Source organism: Sinocyclocheilus anshuiensis, unplaced genomic scaffold (genome assembly GCF_001515605.1).
Source record: "Sinocyclocheilus anshuiensis isolate Anshui unplaced genomic scaffold, SAMN03320099.WGS_v1.1 scaffold1049, whole genome shotgun sequence".
NCBI lineage: Eukaryota > Metazoa > Chordata > Actinopteri > Cypriniformes > Cyprinidae > Sinocyclocheilus > Sinocyclocheilus anshuiensis.
This window is the reverse complement of record NW_015557197.1, coordinates 1,106,241-1,111,630: the sequence shown is the minus strand read 5'-3', so window position 1 is coordinate 1,111,630 and position 5,390 is coordinate 1,106,241. Positions and strand designations below refer to the sequence as shown.

General features: G+C 34.5%; 2 protein-coding genes across 2 annotated transcripts in view; one reads left to right on the top strand and one right to left on the bottom strand.

Moving 5' to 3' along the window:
- Positions 1 to 1,807, bottom strand: part of LOC107678843 (cardiac phospholamban-like) — a 10,551-nt gene extending 8,744 nt beyond the window's left edge. Inside the window, exon 1 of the mRNA XM_016474262.1 lies at positions 1,657 to 1,807. The gene's annotated coding sequence lies outside the window, so the exon portion shown is untranslated. The remainder of the gene's footprint in view (positions 1 to 1,656) is intronic.
- Positions 1 to 5,390, top strand: part of LOC107678822 (centrosomal protein of 85 kDa-like) — a 72,446-nt gene that overhangs the window by 43,647 nt on the left and 23,409 nt on the right.

Here is a 5,390-nt window from a genome sequence, read left to right as displayed (position 1 = left end):
CTCGGTTAGCCTAATGCAGTACACGTAGCAAGGTGTATATATATATATATATATATATATATATACATGTATGTATATATATTATTTTATGCAATAAAAGATAGCATGAGCATTATATATGTAATGTAAATTATATAAAATTGAGAATCTTTTCTGATAAAATATCATTTTTTTATGAAAATAATATACATCTATAAAATAAATTATAAAAAAGTATATATAATGTTTGGTGATATTATATATGTGACCCTGGAGCACAAAACCAGTCTTAAGTCACTGAAGTATATTTGTAGCAATAGCCAAAAATACATTGTATGGGTCAAAATGATAGATTTTTCTTTAATGCCAACAATCATTAGGATATTATGTAAAGATCATGTTTCATGAAGATATTTTGTTAATTTCCTACCGTAAATATATCAAAACTTCAGTTTTGATTAGTAATATGCATTGCTAAGGACTTCATTTGGACAACTTTAAAGGAGATTTTCTCAATATCTCGGCCAAATATTGTCCTATCCTAACTATCCAAGCTTATTTATTCAGCTTTCAGATGATGTATAAATCTCAATATCGAAAAATTGACACTTAAGACTGGTTTTGTGATCCAGGGTCACATATTTCACGTACTTTACATGAAATTATAAAATAAATGTTACGGATTATTAGTTAATTTAATAGTAAAATAAAATAATAAATTAATGCTACACTGATTAATAAATTCATGATAATAAATTATGCAATCATATATTATTATGAAGGTGAACATGTGTTTGCAGAATAATAAGGCAGTTGCTACAAATGTTGGTACAAATACATTTTACGTATATAATTTTTGTGCAAGCATCATCATTTCTTTCGTGCATCTTTATTGCTTCGATATTTGCCTCAGTCTTATGCGAAAGCCAACACAATTGGATGTGTGCAAGCTGTGGTGTGGTTCCTGGTTTAACGGTCTTCTGTATGCAGTTAACCTTTCCTCCTCTGCAGGGCCGCAGTGAATGCAGCGAGCACATTTGTGCTGAAATGAAGGGCTGTCAGAGCTCCCAGCGGAGTGTAAATGTGGGGTGTTGTGTATAGGTCGGAGTCAGTCTAGGTCACGTCTCCCCGATTTGTGTCGGGAGAAGAATGAGTCTGGCTCGCTGTTTATCGTGAGCACACAGAGCGGCGCAGACCCAAACATCAAAACTCTGATTAATCTCTGACTCTGTGCATTCAGACACGTCGTCCACTGCTGTGTAAAGTTATGAATATAAAATACAAAGGGTAACTGTTGCATAACCATCTGATTATTTATCACAAAAATATATTAACTGCATTGTTGCTTGTGGAAATGCATATGCACGGAGCGTTCAATGGTAAATAGCCTCATCAACTAATTAATTTGAATAAAGACCTTTGAATTTAGGCTGGTTTTGGATTCAACTGACTCCATTCTTTTTTTCCACAGGTGCATTTTTAAAAGTCAAATTGTTTTTAACTTGACACGGCATCCTAAGAATGCTATGTTTATGAAGAGATGCTCATCAAACAGCACTAGACACAATAGTCAAATGTGGTAACTGTCAAGGATAAAATCTAGATAAACTAATCTTTGACGACTAGACAAACATTGTGGGCCATCTTGAAACTGATAAACAAGAAAATGTTACCTACCTAAATCTGTAGATGGAGAGTATTGGGATTCAATCCTGTTGCTCTGGTTTTAGAGGAAAGGAAGGTCTGTGGCAGCAATGTGGAGTTCGAAAGTTTATGGCAGAAAAAGTGGAGGGGTGGAGTAGAGGAGGAGAGAGAAAAGAAAAGAGATGCGTAGGAGGGGTCTGAGCTCTCGCTTTCTTTCTCGCATTTTTTATTTGGAAGTAGATTTACAAGCTTTTATCCTTACATAAGTGCAGCATACCAAAATGAGGTTTTAATGGACAGTATTTATACGATTATTTATTTATTAAATATTAAATCTTTATTAAATATTAAATTGGAAGCAAAATTAAAATAAATTTATCCAGGTTTAAAGTAATATATTAAATTTATATACAGTATACAGATATATATATATAAAATGTATATATTTATTAGTTGATAGAGTATTGATATTATTGCTGTATTTATTTTTATTATATTTGTTTTTGTTTGTCAGATTTTACACTGAGGGCAAATGAAGGTCTAAACTTAAATAAAAAAAATTAAATAAACTTATTTAATGTATTGATTAATTTTATTTACTATAATCCTACTTACATTTGAATGGACATTAAGTTTGCATGGATAAAAATATATAAAATTAACTTTCTCCTGAGAAAATGCTTTTAACTTTAAAAATCATCTTTTAATCGTTTTTTTAAATATTCTTTCATTCGTTTTTTATCTCTTTTTTTTTTTTAATGTGCATCTCTTACTTACAGGTATATTATGGGCCTTGCCTAAATTTATTGTCTCATGATAAAAATTGTGCATTTATATTAAGGTGACACATTTTGCTAAGCTTTTCCCTGCTGCATGTGCCAAGTAGGCTTGTGAGAATCTAAACAAGCAAAACAGAAATATTTGCAAACAGTACTTGTGCTTAATATATTGTTTTCCTTGCTTTTGCATGCATTTCTAATAAATGACTAAATAAATTAATAAATAATTTCCCCATTACTGAACCGTTCAGCCCTGGTTGAATTTACTCTCTAACTGTATCCGGCAGCTCTCAGTCTCACTGGTGGATTAATACAAATATTCTCTTGATGTTGCGGCCAGGACAGCATGTGCTAAATGACCGGTTCCGTTGAGAAGGTGATACTTATGTCCTAATAGACTATAATCATCTTCGAACTGTGGTTTAAGAGCATCCTCAGGGGGCTCTGTGAACTTTCTTGCATATTTGAGCTTTTTTTCCTCATTGTTTGAGTTCTATTTTGAGATAAAAACATCCCGAGTTCTCTTCCTTATAAGGAGCTCTGTTCACTAGTCAGGGAAGCTCTAAGAGCTTGAAGAGGACATGAGGAATGGAGAGGGCATTATGATGGCATCTGATTTCAACGGAGCCTCCAGCCAATGCCAAACTGTTTTTGGCGAAGTTTGGATGACCGCCACTTGACCAAAACCACGCCAGTGTCTAAAAAGTCTTTAAAATGCACACTAGATGCCAAAGTTTGAGGGTTGTTGTTATAAAATGATGTCCATGATTCAGCTTCATCAAAAAGACTTTTTGAAGAGGTTTTGCTGGTGAACACTACAGCTGTGCGTCTAAACCAGGACTAATCAAGCATAAACCAATTATTTTAAGCAACTCCTTCATCTCATAGTTCCTCAGATCTTTCTGAATGTGCATTAGTTAGCGTGTTAGTTCTTCTCACTACCATAATCCCAATGCAACGGGACATCGTGTGTGCCGTTCGGCTCGGTAGACGTACTGTCCTTTTTGGAAGAGGAGGAGGTTAATGGAGGAGGTTAGTCCTCTCTGGTGACCTTGTCCACCGTACTGCGTTTACAGAGTGTTTATGATGTGTAAATGCCTGGTTGCCATGTGCATGCATACACATTGTCCGTTTGCCAGTGCCATGCCCTCTGGCCAATGCTGGAAAGTTTTCTCGTTAGGTGCAATACATCCATGTCTCACCTCATCGTTCAGCTTAGCACACTCGCTCCCCGGATCCAGCAGCTGTCACCAGAACACACGCACAGAGGTGCCCCTTTGGGTTGTGACAGAGTGTGTGTATACAGTGACCCTCAAAAGGTATTCGGACACTCAAGTGACACTTAACATGTCTGAATGTCATTTCATTAAGTGCCATCTGTAAACAAATGCTGCTTGAGATTTTCTCAGAATTAACTTTCTAAATTGCTATTTAATAGCATGTACTTTTAACTGGAGCCACAGTGATTTTAAGTGGATGTATGAAGTTATTCCACCTCAAATTCACACAGGTGTTGAAGTGTCCAAATAGCTTGTGTTTGGTTTTCATTTTGAACAATATGGGTTTTTTTTATCATTTAAAACCTAAAAAATCATTTGAAAAAAAAAAATATATATATTCTTAAGTGTGTTTGTCTTTCTTTCAAATAAATATCACTTGGCTTGATATTTTGTTACTAAATCTAATCTACAGTATGTCTATGCGATAACATTTTTAAGTGTTGCTTAAGTGACCAAATTATATTATTATTATTATTATTATTGTTATTGTTATTTTGAACAATGCACAAAGAAAAAAGTGTTGTAAGAATTTTCACTAAATAAATTTCAAAAAGAGACCGCAAGTAACACTGAATTAAACGACATTTTGAAGTTGAAAATCTGAAATAGTATTTTATTGTAAAATGTACACCAATAATATGTTATATTTACAACTTCAAAAAAATTAAAACTTTAATCCAACCTTCTTTTATAAATATTTTGCTTAAAAAGTGTGCTTGTGCAATTTTTCTTTCAAATAAATATTATTATGCTATAATAGTTTTGTTGCCCAGTTTAATGCAATGACTTTCATACAATATATACTGTGTGTGTGTGTGTCTCAAAAAACTTGGTTTGATATTCAGTCGCCTAATCCAATCCAATTACATTCATACATTAATTGTAGCTTAAATGTCAAAATAAGCTTTGTCTTTATTTTGAACAGTACATCTGTTGTTTTATCATTTAAAAACCTAAAAATACCTTTTTAAGAAATGTTGCCTAAAAAGTGTGCTTCTAGTTTTTTTCTTTCAAATAAATATCAGTTTGTTTAATATTTTGTTTCTTAATCTAATGTAAAGACATTAGTATGTTCAATTTTATGTATTTGCGCTGTTTTTATGTAGTGAGTATTCTGGATCTAGAATAGCTTGAAGCAAACCCGATATCACCTACCTGTGCTTAATACCGACAGGTGATTCTTATATAACACACTGCTGAACTCCCCGCTGCATTACAAATGGCCACAGCACTGTCTTTATTGGCAATTCTGAGTACCGCCACCTCGAAAGGAGCTAGCGTGTCTACCTTGTGTTGTCCCAGAATGCCAAGAGGTTGATGGACGGCTGTCTGGAGGGCCTTGGAGAGAGCGCAGTGGCAGGGCGTGATAGAGTTCAGGGAATTGGCACCAGATTAGCTGTGCAATGTGACAGAGTGAAACTGTTCAAGTGCTGTAGCCGAAAGGCATCAGACCTTTCCTGTGCTCTTTGCTGCATTTGAGAGAGTGGATCTGACTTTTATACTGTTCACCAAGGGCATCCGTCCTCTGTGGAAGAATCCCTCTTTCTAATGGCTACCAGACTAAGCTACATTTTAGAAATGTTAGTTTTTATATCTGAAATCAATGAAATCACCTCTTGAACTCAATTTTTTTCGTGTCTGTGAGCTTAGAGGATTTTATATATCACTATACTGGGGCATTAGGACCCACACAGACCACAGGGTGAGC